Here is a 17,247-nt window from a genome sequence, read left to right as displayed (position 1 = left end):
TTTCTGTTCAAGAAGAGGTATGTGAGGGGTGTACACTGTTATCAGTTGTCCTGGAGTTAACTTTACAGCCTCCTGCAATAGGTCACAGGTGGTAGCCACTGCTCATAGGCATGCAGGCCATCCTTGGGTTACTATATCCAGTTGTTTCAAAAAATGAGCAACAGGCCTGTGCGTATCAGCTAAATTCTGTGAGAATACCTCAAGACCTACTCTCTGCCATTCATGCACAAAACATCAAATGGTTTTCTCATGTTTGAGAGCCCAAGTGCTGGTGCTGTTAAAAATTTTTCCTTAATAAATATGGAAAGCCTGCTGGCATTTGGCAGTCCAGTCTAAGTACTCATTATCTTTTCCTTTAAGGGTCTCATAAATGTTTGGCTATAAGTCCAAAATTTGGGATCCAAATACAGCAAAATCAGCCATTCCAAGAAATCCCCAAAGTTGCTTCTTGGTGGTTTGTGCAGTCACTCTAGCTAACACTTCTCTGCTATTTGGTAACAAATTTCTTTGGCCTTTTGACAGTTCAAATCCTAGATACTTCACAATAGGTTGTGAGATTTGGGTCTTTTTCTTAGAGAGTTTATATCCTTAATCTGCCAGGAAGTTAAGTTAGGAGAGTATTCTGATCTGAAGCTTCTTGTTGGTTCTGATGATTAGCATTTCATTTACATATTGTAGTAAAATTCCTTCCTAACGTTGGAGCTCCCTTAAATCTCTAGCTAGCATTTCTCTGAATGTAGTGGGAGCATTTTTAAATCTCTTTGGGAAATCCAGCAGTAATGTTGCTTTACATTTTTTCCAGGAATATTCCCATTTGAAAGCAAACAATTCCTGAGATTCTGGACTGATGCATATTGTAGAAGACATATTTTAAGTCTAATTCTGTGAACCAACAAAAGTTCCCTGACAAACTAGTGAGCATGATGTAAGGATTCAGTACTCCTGGATTAATACCTTCCACTATTTCAAAAATCACCCTTAAGTCTTGTACAAAGTGGTAATTGATATTACTGGGTTTCTGATTGGGCACGATAGGGTATTAAATTGGGATTGGCAAGGCCAAATCAACCAGCATTGGAGAAAGTCACCTATTATGGTTTTGATGCCTTCATTCACATGCCTTTTTAGAGGATCTTCTTCTAAATTAGGAATTTTTGCATTGGTTTGGAGTTTTACTTGAATTGGATCAGCCATACTGGCTTTTCCTGGCATCCCATTAGCCCATAACTCTGGGCTTACCTTCTGCAAGATCTCATCCAGGACCTCTAACAGTGCCTGTCCAATCAGTTGTAGCACGACAACCTAGAGGGTGTGAAATTGTTTGGGAGGAAATTTGATGCTTAATTTCCCTGATAAAAATGTCACTTGTGTCTTTAGCTTAGTCAGTAAATCCCACCCCAGAAAAGGTATGGGGCATTCAGGGAAAACTTTTTTAAACTACTTTCTTCCTGTTGGCACTCAAGAGGTTGTAGGAAAGATGTCTGTGCCATTATCCCAAATACTACATTGATAGCCATAGTTCTTGGGGAAAGAAGATCCTGTTTTTCATTTAGAATGGAGTAGGTTGCTGTGGTGTCTACTAAAAAGTCAATGAGCTTTTTCTCCACCATCATAGTTACCTGGGACTCCTCATGGGAGATCCAGTGGGGCTGGTAAGGTTGAAAGGTGCCTGTTTTCAGCAGGAATGTTGCCACGGCCCTATTTGAAAGCAGTTTCTTTGTGTACAGGGTGTCCCAGGGGTCTTTCCTGTGTTCACATGTCCACATCAGATGATGTCCTCCTTGTTTCTGGAAAATTGTGGCATAAAGTCATTAGAGTGGCTTGGTGCCTCATATCTTGCTGCTGTTGTTTATCCTGAGTCTGATATCTTTTGTTGTAGACCTTAAAGGCAATCTCAACCAGTTGAGACATAGGCATACCTAACCCCCATTCAAGTTTTTGTAACTTCTTTATACTATTGGGGCATATTGGCTAACCAAAATCATATTGACTAGTCTCATATCATCTGGGTATACCAGATCTAGATCAGTATATTGTCTGTATTCCTCAAAAACTCTCTTGAGAAAAGTGGATGGATTTTATTTTGCCCTTGTTTTACTTCCTGGATCTTGAGCATATCCTTTGGCCTTAGAACTCCCTTCTGTATTCCCATTATGATCCATTCCTTGTAATTGTCTAACTTGGCCTAGCTCCCAGGGTAATTTCAGACCCAGTCTGGTTCTGCCCATGGGAATGTTTGTACCATTGGCATTTGGATTGGATTGTTGGCTTGCAATTCATGCAGTCTGTCAGGCTCCTGATGAGTCTTTTCTAAGACTATTCTGTGCTGTTTTTGTGTGAGGAGGGTATTCATGAGGGCCTGAATATCTACCCTCGTGGTGCTATGTATAGGAAATATGGAATTGAAATGATTCTCCATCCTTTTAGGGTCATCTCAATATGGGCATATTATTCTTCCAATTGTACAAGTCAGAAATGGAGAAGGAAGAATGAACATACATAAACCCTCTGGGGATGCCTTGATGACCTAGTCCTGCAGGAAATTTGAGTGCAAATTGCCCTGTCTGGGTTTGAGTATTCCCTAGGCCAAATTGAGTATCCTGTTGGGTGTGGGATGTGGAGACCATTTCTTCCTGTTCAGTAGTTAAAGGAGGGACGATCTAACAGTTGGCCTCAGGAAGGTTGGGGGTCCCCCATTTCCAATATATGGCAGTGGTGCTGAGGGAGACAAGTGGGGTAAACTTAAATAATCATCTGGTTTAGAGTCTGCTAACACAGGTTTGGCTGAAGGTTTAGCTGAGTCTGATAACACCATTTTTACCTGCTTTCCCTGAGTTCCTTCCCTCTGGGTAATAATTTTGCATTTTTTCAGCAAGTTCTTATTTTGATAAAAGACATAAAAGACTGAATTTATGGGATCTCATCCCAATTCTCCTCCATTTTGCAAAGCAAGTCTAATTGCAGGATAGTATTATCATTTAAAGATCCATTCTCAGGCCAGTGTTTTTATACCAGAACCTGATTTTAATTTATACTGTGGCCAGGCTGTATTACAAAAAATGATGGTCCTTTTCCTCTTCATGAGTTCACAGCTGAACATAGACCAATTTTGTAAAATATATCCCAAAAGACTGCAGTTTCTGATATGTTATTATCCTTACCCATGATGATCATTCTGCTGTGAGCAATAACAAGCTTTATATCCTAAGGAGATGTTTCAGGGTTTTGGCCAGTGTTATTTCAGTGTGCCTTGCATGGGATACTCATTACACCTGGCAGACAGTGTGTGTTCTAGTTGTTCAACCCATGGTCAGGTGTCCCTAGTTGCACAGAAATTGTCTTAAGGGTGGCAGGCAACATATTTTCAGTCTTGCCTATTGGTGTCCTTCTTATCTTAGCACTGGAGACTTCTTCTTTGGAACCTGAGGCTTCTCATTAAAAGTTGGTGGGAGTTGCAACAGCATTTAACTGCTCAGCCCATGCCAACTGATAGTGAGTATCTAATGAAAACAGCCAGAAAAGAACCTCTATTTTAAACTAAATACCATGAAAATTCCCAATTCAGAGATACTTCTCAATCCAGTAGTCCAATAATCTAGATCCCTATGAGTACCTCCATGGCTAAATTATCTTATATCATCTTTTCTCTTGGGACTCAAACCCAACCAGATGTTTACCTTTTAATAAGGGGACTCAAACCCCAAAAGGCATACCTTACCCTAAAGGGTAGGATCAAACCTCAAATCCAGTGGGGCACAGACAAAAGAGAGTAGGTTCTCAAATGAGATACTTACCCAGGAGACATCTGTGTTGGAGCCATATTCTTTCCTCAAAATTAAATGTAGTAGTGAAGGGTCTGGAGTGCCAGGCCAGGGCAGAGAGAGCCCCAATCATCAAGCTTCTAGACTGACTCATCCAGGTAGCCACTCATGGTGAGAAAATAGGGCCCACTCCCCATTGGGGCTGCAGTGCCTCAGGCAAACAGTCCTGGAAACTTGGGTCCCATGTGGGTCACCAGCCCCAGACTGGAATTCACTTGCGGAAGGACATCTTGCATTGGATTTGTTTCCAATACCTCTCAATTCATGCAACTTTTGTTCTTAGGGGATGATTTTTATTCTTGGCATCTTGGAGGTCATCTAAGTATGCCAGTCCATATTTCTGTGCATGCTTAGGTTATATAATTTTCAGTTGGCCACTCAAAAAGCAAGCTCAAGAAGAAAAGTTACACATAGGATAAATTACAGAAGTTACAGATAAGTGAGGATGCTACTAAACATTCTGGGTGATTTCAGCACTCCAGGTGACTCTAATGCAGGTGGTCAAGACCATACTTTGAGAAAGACTTAACTGGAGCTCAGTTGAGAACAATAGATTCTCTGACCTCAAAAAGCTTAAAAATAAACTCCACCTGGATTTGGATTCTCAAATTATGAGAATTTTTATTATTTTCTAACTCTATTCTAAAATAATTTCAAACGAACAGGACTGTTACAAAATGAATATAAATCCCATACAGAGAAGGAAAACATTCCCTGACCTCCCCTCAGATACCTAGATCCATCAATTTTAATATTTTGTCACCTTTTCCATATCATTCTGTATATCTATCCATCATTCAGTCCATCTACCTATCTATCCATCTGTGTGTCTGTCAGTCCGTATATCCATTTACCAATCAATTTTCTGAACATTTGAGTGTAGGTTGTATACATCATGCTTCTTAAACACTTAATGCTGCCATGTACATTTCCTAATACCAAGGATATTCAACTATATAATCATCTAAACTGTAGTTATCCAGTTCAAGAAATTTAACATTGATATTACAATTTTTTCAAATATGTTAATAATGTCTTTGTATTAGTTAGGGTTCTCTAAGGAAACAGAATCAATGAGAGGTATCTATGACTATAAAATTTATGAAAGTGACTCACACAACTGTGGGTATGCATGAGTCCAAATTCTGTAGGGCAGTCAGCAAACTGTCAGCTCCAAAGAAGATGTCCAATGAACTCCTCAGGAAACAAACTGGCAGCTTTGATGAACTCCTCAGGAAATGCTTCACTGGTGTTCTAGTTTGCTAATGCTGCTGGAATGCAAAACACCAGAGATGGATAGGCTTTTATAAAGGGGGTTTATTTGGTTACACAGTTACAGTCTTAAGGCCATAAAGCATCCAAGGTAACACATCAGCTATTGGGTGCCTTCACTGGAGGATGGCCAATGGTGTCCAGAAAACCTCTGTTAGCTGGGAAGGCATGTGGCTGGTGTCTGCTCTAAAGTTCTGGTTTCAAAATGGCTTTCTCCCGGGAGTTCCTCTCTAGGCTGCAGTTCCTCAAAGATGTCACTCTTAGTTGCACTTGGGATATTTGTCCTCCCTCATTTTCTCCGGAGCAAGAGTCTGCTTTCAATGGCTGTCTTCAAACTGTCTCTCATCTGCAGCTCCTGTGCTTTCTCCAAAGTGTCCCTCTTAGCTGTAGCTCCTCTTCAAAACGTCACTCACAGCTGCCCTGAGTTCCCTCTGCCCATCAGCTCATTTATATGGCTCCAGTGACTAAACTTACACCCACCCCAAATGGGTGGAGCAACACCTCCATGGAAATTATCCAATCAGAGTCATCACCCACAGCTGGGTGGGACAAATGCCAAAGAAACACTCAAAGAATTACAATCTAATCAACACTGATAACGTCTGCTCACACAAAATTACATCAAAGATCATGGCTTCTGGGAGACACAATTTATTCAAACTAGCACATTCCAACCCCTGGACCCCAAAATGACATTTTCTTTCCAAATACAAAATACATTCATCCCATCACAATATCACAAAAACTTAAATCATTTCAGTAACAATAGTTAAGTACAAAATTCTATCAAAATCAATTATAGGTGTGGTCAGTCCTAAGCCATAATTCTCCTTTAACTGTGAATCTGTGAACTTAGTACAAGTTATGTGCTTCCAATATACAAAGGAGGGACATTCATAGGATAAACATTTGCATTGCCATAAGGAGAAACAGTAGGGAAAACAGGGTTAACAGGATCAAAACAGTTCCTAAAACCTGCAGGGCAAACTCCATTAGATTTCAAAGTCCAAGAGTCATTTACAGAATGATGCTGCATCCTTGGGACTTGAGAGAGTGGGAGTCTAACACTTCCTAAGGGCCTTTTCGGCAGCCCTTTCCTCTCCAAATGCTTAGGTGAGTGCTCCAACATATCCACACATTGGGGAGACCACCTTCTCGGCCCCACCTTCCTCAAACATTGGGGCTGCACCCGGATTCCCTTCCATCTCTGGGGCACATGCTCAACCCCTTCAGAACAGTGTGGTGGCAGCCAGGCTCTCCCCAATTCCCTGGGAATGTGCTCCACCCTCTTTGGAACCTGGGATGGCACAACTCTTCTGGAGCATCGAGGTGGAATGCCCACCTTGGACCTCCAGGGCAAACTCACTCTTTCCATGCATGTGGGCTGCTCTGCTCTCCCAGCCTGAGACCTCTTGACTCCAGACCTCAACCTCCATGGCTCTGTCTTTGAAGAAATTTTTCCTTCATTTTTTTCCTTGTCTGCTCCTCCAGTCCAGATCGGCAATGGCTCTGTCTATAAAGATCTCACAAAAATTCTGTTGGCTTTGCATGAAGCACACAGGGGTCAAAGCCATCAAACAATAGGACTTTCCACCGATCCTTTCTGGATAACTCCATCTCCAATCTTGGCTTGTACTGAAACAGCGGCTGGATTCCATGTTCAGTTAAATCCTCATGTTGGGCTGTAGCTTCTGGGGATCCACCCCCTGGAAGCCTGTAATTTTCTAAGCCATCAGCTTCTGGTTTCTTTGAACCCAAGACCTCGGTTCTAAGTTTATCTCTCTCCACTCGCATTTTACTATAAGCTGCAAGGAGAAGCCAGGGTACATCCTCCACATGTAGTCTGGAGATCGCCTCAGCTAAGTATTTCAGGCTGTCACTTTCAAATTCTTCTTTCCATATGACACCAGGACTCAATTTTGCCAAATTCTCTGCCACTTTAAAACAAGGATTGCCTTTCTTCCAGTTCGCAACAACACATTCATCATTTCCGTTCAAGGCCTCATGAGAAGGATCTTTAGAGTCCATATTTCCACAGTCTCTTCAAAGCAGTTTAGGCCTTTTCTATCAAGCTCCTCACAAGTCTTCCAGAATCTTCCCCTTATCCATTTAAAAAGCTGTTCCAACATGTTTGGTATTTGCAAACACAGCAGCAAAAGCATCCCACTTCTCCGGTACCAAAATCTGTTCTAGTTTCCTAATGCTGCTGGAATGCAAAACACCAGAGATGGATAGGCCTTTATAAAGGGGGTTTATTTGGTTACACAGTTACAGTCTTAAGGCCATAAAGCATCCAAGGTAACACATCAACTATTGGGTACCTTCACTGGAGGATGGCCAATGGTGTCCAGAAAACCTCTGTTAGCTGGGAAGGCACATAGCTGGTGTCTGCTCCAAAGTTCTGGTTTCAAAATGGTTTTCTCCCAGGAGTTCCTCTCTAGGCTGCAGTTCCTCAAAAATGTCACTCTTAGTTGTGCTTGGGATATTTGTCCTCTCTCAGCTTCTCCGGAGCAAGAGGCTGCTTACAACGGCCGTCTTCAAACAGTCTCTCATCTGCAGGTCCTGTGCTTTCTCCAAAGTGTCCCTCTTAGCTGTAGCTCCTCTTCAAAACATCACTCACAGCTGCATTGAGTACCCTCTGCCCATCAGCTCATTTATATGGCTCCAGTGACCAAACTTAGACCCACCCTGAATGGGTGAAGCAACACCTCCATGGAAATTATCCAATCAGAGTCATCACCCACAGCTGGTTGGGGCACATTCCAAAGAAACACTCAAAGAATTACAATCTAATCAACACTGATAACATCTGCTCACACAAGATTACATCAAAGATCATGGCTTCTGGGGGACACAATATATTCAAACTGGCACAGCTGGGAAGCTGAAGAGCGAAGGTCCTCTATCTGTCTTGCTTATAAGTCTTCAGCTGATTAACTGGATTAAATCCAGCCAATTGCATTCTCTCATTGTGGAAGACACGCCCTTTGGTGAGTCATCAGTCACAGCTGCAGTCAATTGATTGATGATTTAATAAACCAGCCACAAATGTCCTCACAGCAATGGTTAGGCCATTGCTTGCTTGAACAGACAGCTGGGTACAATCTCCTGGCCAAGTTGACACATGAACCTAGCCATCACAGTCCACCCCTTGTCAACATGGCAGTTGCACACATCACCTAAAACCATACTTTATCTCTAAGGAGATAACAGTAACAGACATATATTTTGCCTAACAATACTCTGCTCTGCAGCATACAACTGGAAATGCACTAAATCTCTCCAGAATAAGGTGCAAGTCCTTGGGTGACATTAGGTCTTAAAATTGACGTCCTTTACCTTAAATACAGCAAAATGAACAGTACAGGTTATGCCATATGATAAGGGGATAAGACAGAGAAGAAAGCAAAGATATTTGCTTTACAGACAATACAAACATAATCATAACAAAACAGGGAGGAAATATTCATGCCATCATAGTCCTTGTTTCTGTAACTGGTCATGTGGCCATAGTTCATATTTATCACTACCTTCTTCCACTACCAATTCCATGTTCCCTTTTCCATCAGCAAGCACTTCAGCTGGCCATGGTACTTTGCCTTGTAGGGTGAACCAAACCTTCATTCCTGAAGTTTCTTGGCCATTGGTAGTCCTGCCTGGATTGGGTTGTTGCAGTTTTCCATTGAATTTAATCACAGGGCATGGTAGTACTAAGAGATGTCCTTGGGGATCTCCTGTATTCCAGGAAAACTCTTCTTTACTTCCATTGTGTAGTGCTGTTTCCCATTGATAGTCAGGATCAATCACCCCAGTGAGTACAGTTATCCCCTTCCTTGCCTGTTGATTCAGAGGAATAAGAATCCCAAAGTGGCCAGGTGGCAGTTTTAACTTCCAGTTAAATGGGATTTTTGTGTTTCCTGGTGGAAGCACTCCTCTTTTTGGAACCAAGAACTGTAGACCAGCAGAGCTTAAGCTTGCAGGGACAGGAAGGAAAAATTTACCTAGTGGATCACTAGGAGTGATAGGGAGTGGTGACACTCTTGTTTCTATCCCTTGATTCCTGGACCCATGAATCCTGGCTATGGGAGAAACAGCACCATAGAGTGGATGCTCATTCAGAGCATACACAGCCTCCTGGAGAACACTGTCCCAGCCCTGCAAGGTATTGCCACCTAGTCGGCACCATAATTGAGTCTTCAACAGGCCATTCCACTGTTCTATCAAACCAGCTGCCTTTGGATGATGGGGAACATGGTAAGACCACAAAATTGCATGAGGATGTGCCTATTCCCTCACTTTATTTGCTGTGAAGTGGGTTCCTTGGTCTGAAGCAATGCTGTGTGGAATACCATGATGGTGGATAAGGAATTCTGTAAGTCCACAGATGGTAGTTTTAGAAGAAGCATGTTGTGCAGGAAAGGCAAACCCATATCCGGAGTATGTGTGTATTCCAGTAAGAGAAAATCACCACCCCTTGCATGATGGAAGTGGTCGAATGTAATCAACCTGCCCTCAAGTAGCAGGCTGATCACCTTGGGGAATAGTGCCATATCAGGGATTGAGTGTGGGTCTCTGCTGCTGGCAGATTGGGCACTCAGCAGTGGCTGTGGCCAGGTCAGCCTTGGTGAGTGGAAGTCCATGTTGCTGAACCCATGGATAAGCTCCATCCCTATCACCATTACCACTTTGTTCATGAGCCCTTTGGGCAATCACAGGAGTTGCTGGGGAAAGAGACTGGTGTCTACCAAATGGGTCATTTAATCCACTTGGTTATTAAAATCTTCTTCTGCTGAAGTCACCCTCTGGTGAGCATTCACATGGGACACAAATATCTTCATGTTGTTTGCCCACTCAGAAACGTTTATCCACATACCCCTTCCCCAGACCTCTTTCTCACCAATCTTCCAATCATGTTCCTACCAAGTCTCTGACCATCCAGCCAAACCATTAGCAACAGCCCAGGAATCAGTATACAAATGCACCTCTGGCCAGTTCTCCTTCCAAGCAAAGTGAACAACCAGGTGCACTGCTCAAAGTTCTGCCCTCTGAGAGAATTTCACCTCCCACTGTCCTTCAGGGACATCCAAGAAAGGGGTTGCAGTGCTGCAGCTGTCCACTTTCCAGTGGTGCCTGCATATCATGCAGAACCATCTGTAAACCAGGCCCGAGTTTTCTATTCTTCAGTCAACTGATTGTAAGGAACTCTCCAAGATGCCATAGCTGTGGGCTGGGAAAGAAAAGGTAAGGTGGAAGGAGTGGGGGCCATGGGCATTTGGACCACTTCCTCATGTAACTTACTTGTACCTTCAGGACCTGCTCAAGCTCTACCTCATATATACCATTTCCATTTTATGATGGAGTGCTGCTGTGCACCCCCAAATTTATGGCTTTGTGGATCAGACAATACCCAGGTTATGACAGGTAATTCAGGTCTCACGGTAACTTTGTGGCCCATGGTTAAGCTTTCTGCCTCTACTAAGGTTCAGTAACAGGCCAACAGCTGTTTCTCAAATGGAGAGTAGTTATCTGCAGAGGATGGTAAAGCTTTACTCCAAAATCCTAAGGGCCTGCATTGTGATTCTCCTATAGGGGACTGCCAAAGGCTCCAAACAGCATCTCCATTTGCCACTGACACTTTCAGCACCATTGGGTCAGCTGGATCATATGATCCAAGTGGCAGAGCAGCTTGCACAGCAGCCTGGACCTGTCGCAGAGCCTCATCTTATTCTGGTCCCCACTCAAAACTAGAAGATTTTCTGGTCACTCAGTAAATGGCCAGAGCAGCACACCTAAATAAGGAATATGTTGTCTCCAAAATCCAAAGAGGCCAACTAAGAATTGTGTTTCTTTTTTTGTCATAGGAAGGGCCAGATGCAACAGCTTGTCCTTCAACTTAGAAGGAATATCTCAACAGGCCCCACACCACTGGACACCTAGAAATTTTACTGAGGTGGAAGGCCCCTGTATTTTTGTTGAATTTATCTCCCATCCTCTGCCACACAAATACCTTACCAACAAATCTAGAGTAATTGCTACTTCTTGCTCTCTAGGTCCAATCAACATGATAGCATCAATATAATGGACCAGTGTGATGTCTTGTGGGAGGGAGAAATGATCAAGGTCCCTGCAGACAATATTATGACATAGGGCCAGAGAGTTGATATAACCCTGAGGTAGCACAGTGAATGTAAACTGCTGGCCTTGCCAGCTGAATGCAAACTGTTTCTAGTGGTCCTTACTGACAGCAATTGAAGAAAAAGTATTTGCCAGATCAAGAGCTGCATACCAGGTACCAGGGGATGTGTTTATTTGCTCAAGCAATCATACCACATCTGTAACAGCAGCTGCAATAGGAGTCACTACCTTGTTAAGCTAATGATAATCCAGTGTCATCTTCCAAGATCCATCTGTTTTCTTCACAGGCCAAATAGGAGAGTTGAATGGGGATGTGTTGGGAATCACCCCTGCATCCTTCATGTCCTTAAGAGTGGCATTAATCTCTGCAATCCCTCCAGGAATCTGGTACTGCTTCTGGTTTACTATTTTGCTAGGCAGGGGCAGTTCTAGTGGCTTCCACTTGGCCTTTCCCACCATAATAGCCCTCACTCCAGGAGTCAGGGGACCAATGTAAGGATTCTGCCAGATGCTGAGTATGTCTACTCCAATTAGTATTCGAGCACTGGGGAAATAACCACAGAATGGGTCTGGGGACCCAATGGACCTACTGTGAGATGAACCTGAGCTAAAACACCATCAATCACCTGACTTCCATAGGCCCCAACTCTGACTGGTGGACCAGAGTGACATTTTGGGTCTCTGGGAATTAATGTCACTTCTGAACCAGTGTCTAATAATCCATGAAATATCTGATCATTTCCTTTTCCCCAATGCACAGTTACCCTGGTAAAAGGCCATAGGTCCCCCTGGGGAAGGCTGCGAGGAATATTAACAGTATAAATTTTTGGCAGTGTAAGGAGGTCCTTCCTCAAGGATACCTGGGCTTCCCTTCATTCAGTGGGCTCTGGATCTGTAAACTGTCTCAAGTCTGGGAATTGATTAAGAGGCCGTGACTCTCTGTTTTTGTAATTCAAGGGAGACTTTTGTTCACATGACCTAGAATTCTTCTGTCTATATAGTTCAAACAAGAATTTAGTCAATTCCCCATCTATTTTAGTACTTGGTACTCCATGATCTACTAGCCAACACCATAAGTCTCTGTGAGTCATATTATTTTGATTGCTGCTTTGAGCCTGTTTTCCATTATGGTAGCCATGCCCACCTTGTCTGTGGTGATTAACTGCAGCCAGCCACTTGGCTTCTGCCAACTGGGGACCCAATTATCCCCATTGTGTTTAAGGATTCCAGCTCAGTGACAGCAGTTCCTACAGTAATATCTGACCTACAGAGAAGGGCAACTACAGAGCCCTTCAGGGATGATGGAGCTAGTCTCACAAATTTATTCCTCACAGTCCTGGTAAAAGGTGTGTCCTCTGGACATTCCAGGGGTATGTGGGCAGTTCTTCCATGATAAATCGACTCTAACATTCCAGTCTCTCTAAGCCTTTGAATCCCCTCCTCCACATTGTACCAGGGCAGTTCTGGCATTTCAACCTCCAGTAATGCTGGGCACCTTTTGGTCCACATCTCAGCCAACCACCCAAACTGTTAACACCCTTTCTAACCCCTCGAGCTAGGACATTGAATGCAGAATCTCTGCTTAGTGGTCCCATATCAGTAAATTCAGCCTGATCCAACCTTATATTCCTTCTGCTATCCCACAACCTTAATATCCATTCCCACACAAATTCCCTTGGTTTCTGTCTGTATAAGTTGGGAAACTCATACAGTTCTTTTGTAGTATAGCATATTTCTTCATGGGTCACACTTTATACCTCACCCTTTGGGGCCTGTTGGGACTTTAGCATAGTTATAGGTATTGAAGCAAAGACTGGTGGTGGGGGTGGGTCATGAAAAGAATTAGAATTATCCCTCAAGCCATTTACCTTAGGACATTCTGTTGCATTTTCATCTCTTAAAACAGGATTAATCTCTCCAGACAGAGGAGTGAGGGCTGCTTCCTCAGCGGAGGTGCTTACAGGATTAGCAGGCACTGAAGTGTTAATCTCTTTAGGTGGGGGTTGGATGACAGGCTCCTTATGGCAGACTGGAGGTTGGGAAGCTGTTTCCTCAGGACAGCCCTCTACAGGTAAATCTAACAATGGCTCAGCAGAATCCAGGGTACCATTGCCCTCACTGCCATTATTATCAATCCATATGTCCCCATCCCAAGTTTCCAGATCCCATTCATTTCTAATCAATGCCTTTACTTTAACAGCAGACACCCTGAGAGGTTGAGATTTTAGTTTATGTTGTAAATCTGCTACTCACACAATGAGAGTCTGCATCTGGTTTTCAGAAACCTCAAATCTGTGGGCACAGGAAAAAAGATTTTGTTTCAGGGCACACATATAAACCTTTACATCTGTCATATGGCATTTAAGTTTTGAGTTTGAAGCCTTTAGCTTATCCCTTTCTCTTACAACTTTATCCAAAGTATCTAAGAGCAGCCAGCCAACATCATTATACCTCTTAATTCTGCAAAACTCTGTGAAGGTGTCAAAAACACTGTCACCCATAGCCTTCCTTCATACTAGACTATGATTAGGAGGATCAAATGGTGCTATTTTGGGTATCTCCTTTTCCAACTCATGCCATAGACTGTCAGTTCCCTCTTGATTATTGGAAATAGAATCATAGTGCCTTTGAATCTAATCAGAGTAGAAAACAAATTGTAAAATCCCATTTTAAGATTTTGTTTCTCAAGAACCACTCATGGTATCAAGTTGTATTAGGTTTCTATAGGGAAACAGAATCAATGAGAGGTGTCTATGACTATAAAATTTGTAAAAGTGACTCATGCAACTGTGAGTATGCGTGAGTCCAAATTCTGTAGGGCAGTCAGCAAACTGTCAACTCCAAGGAAGATGTCCGATGAACTCCTCAGGAAACAAACTGGCAACTTCAATGAACTCCTCAGGAAATGCTTCGCTGGGCAGCTGAAGAAGAAGTGAAGGTCCTCTGTCTGTCTTGTTTATAAGTCTTCAACTGATTAATTGGATTAAATCCAGCCAATTACATTCTCTCATTGTGAAAGACATGCCCTTTGGTGAGTCATCAGTCACAGCTGCAGTCAACTGACTGATGACTTAATGAACCAGCCTGTTGGTTTATTAACCAGCCAGAAATGTCCTCGCAGCAATTGTTAGGCCAGTGCTCGCTTGACCAGACAGCTGGGTACTATCACCTGGCCAAGTTGACACATGAATCTAACCATCGTCCTTTGTTAGAACCTGTTCAGGATCATGTATTTAATTTGTTCATTTTCTCTTTAGTTCTTTCTTTTTATTGTGAGAAGATATATATAACATAAACTATCCCAACTCAACTACTGCTGAGGATGTCCTTCAGTGAAATTAGTCACATTCTCAATGTTACAGAACCCTCTCCACTTCCATTACTAAAATTTTTCCATCTCCCCAAAGAGACACCATACAATCATTATAAATTAACTCACCATTCTCTGTTAGCTTGCATATTCTCCGATATTATCTTTGTAGTTTTCATGGGGTTTAAATAGAACATCTTATATCTATAACACTCTCATTTGCTTTGAAACAAAATTAAATACAATAGTATACCCAAATTTTGTTCCTCTGCCCCTCCATTCCCCAACATTTATGCAGTTCTTTTCACAAATTATGCATTTATGTATTATGAGCCCTTAACTGCTTATATATCACTACTTTTTATGCATTTAACTTTTAGATCCTATAGGAAGCAAAAATTGGAATTACAAACCAAAATTAAAATAGCACTGGAATTTATATTTACTCATGTTGTTACCTTTACTGGAGATATTTATTTCTTCATGCAGCTTAAATTTACTGCCTATCATCCTTCCCTTTCAATCTGCAAGAGTCTCTTTTGCATCTCTTTTAGAGCTGGTCTATTGGTAATGAATTCTCTTGTCTTTTTCTTATGTGGGAATGTTTTCATCTCCCTTTTCTTTGAAAGACAACTTTTCCAGGTATAGAATTCTTGGTTGGCAACTTTTTGTTTTCAGCATTTTAAATACGTCTTCCAACTGCCTTCTTGCCTCTGCCATTTCTGATGAGAAATCAGCACTTCATCATATTGAGGCTTCCTTTTATGTGGCACATTGTTTCTTGTGGCTTTCAAGTTTCTATCTTTATCTTTGGTATTTGACATTTTGAGTGTAATCTGCCACACTGTGTCTATTTGGGCTTATCCTGTTTGGAGTTCATTTAACATCTTGGATATGTATATTCAGCATGTTAAATTTAGGAAATTTTCAGACATTATTTCTATGAATATTCTCTCTGTCCCTTTCTTCTCCTTCTGGGACTCCCATCATTTGTAAATTGGTATGTTCGATGGTGTCTCACAGGTTCTTCAGGCTCTGTTCACCTTTGCTCATTCTCTCTCTTTTCTGCTCCTCAGACTGGATGATTCAAATGTCTTACCTTCAAGTTCATTGATTACTTCTCCAATCTGTTGTAAAACTCCTGCTAGGGAATTTTTTAATTTCTGTTACTGTGGTCTTCAGTTTTGTTTGCTTCCATTTCATAACTTCAGTGTCTCAATTGATATTCCATTTCTGTTCATCTATTGTTTTCCTGATTTGTTTTAATTTGTTGTTTCTTTAGAACTTTGAGCATGTTTAAGACAATTTTTAAAGTCTTTTTCTTATATGTCCCATCCCTGATCCTCCTTATTGGTGATTTCCAAGGCTTTAATCTTCTCCTTTGCCTGGATCATCAATTCCTTTTTTTTTTTTTGTATGTTTTGTAATCTTTTGTTGAAACCTGGACATTTTGATATTTTAAAGTGCTATCACTGGAATTTGGACTCTGAGGCTTTTGTTCCTTAAGGTGTTAACCAGTTAGTGTTATGACAGTGGTATCCTCGAATGCTGGGAACTAACAATAATAAAGATGGAATGATATGCTCAGTCTTTGGGGATTGACCTGTGTGAGTGCTCTCCTTCAGAGTTTCCATGCAATGAATATAGAGAATACATTCAGAAAAAATAGTAGGGACATCTTTTTTCCTATTTGCACATGTGTCTTGTCATAGGCTTGTGTATGAAGCCCTAGGAATTCCTCTGCAAGGATACAAATGTAAACTCTTCCCTAGGAAACAGTTTTATTATGGTCTCTGGGACTGCAATATATGTTATACAACCATCAATCCCTTGCCCCCAGCAGCCATGACTTTTCTGCTCACCCAAAGGATTCTGCAGGAGAGATCTGTAGGCTGCCGTCTACATGCATAGAAATTTCTGAGATTATGAGTATGTGATAATGATCATGGTTCAGTCCCTTAGGCTGACATAAATCAATATGGGCCAGAGATACTTGCTGCATTTACATGCATGAGTATTACTCTGATATCTCCAGAACAAGGACAAGTGACCCAAACTGGGGGTATGAGAAGGCTCTATGCCAAGGAGTTGAAGGGATATGGGAGGGGCCATCCAGGGAGCCTAAAGAAACTTCTGCTTTTTTATATTTGTGGGGTTCATTTTTGTTTTGTTTTCTTTATTAGAGAAGTTGTGGATTTACAGAAAAAAATCATGCATGAAATACAGGATTTCTATATACCACCCTGTCATTAACACTTTGTGTTGGCATGGAACATTTGTTAAAATTGAAAGCACATCTTTATAATTATATTATTAACTATAGTTCATGGTTTAACTTAGGATTCACTGTTTACTGAAATTAATGGAATTTTTTTAAAGTTCAATAGCATAGACATAGTTTTGTAAACTCCCCTGTCCCCCCACCTTTGTGTGTAATTTTTACCACTTATATTTTTGTACATTTTATTTCTGAAACAATAGTGTTATCATTACTTTTTATGTATTTGCACTTTAGCACCTGTGGGAAGTAAGATTTGGAATTACATACCAAACAATCCAAATTAAGATACTGGGATTTATAATTACACAGATGGTTACTTTGCCACAGGATTTTATCTCTGTGTGCTGATTTGAACCACTGCCTAGTGTCCTTTCAATCTGAAGAACTCCATTTAACCTTGCTTGTAGTACAGGTCTAGTGGTGATGAA

This window comes from Choloepus didactylus, chromosome X (assembly GCF_015220235.1).
Source record: "Choloepus didactylus isolate mChoDid1 chromosome X, mChoDid1.pri, whole genome shotgun sequence".
Lineage (NCBI taxonomy): Eukaryota > Metazoa > Chordata > Mammalia > Pilosa > Megalonychidae > Choloepus > Choloepus didactylus.
The sequence above is the reverse complement of the archived record's forward strand: the minus strand, read 5'-3'. Positions refer to the sequence as shown.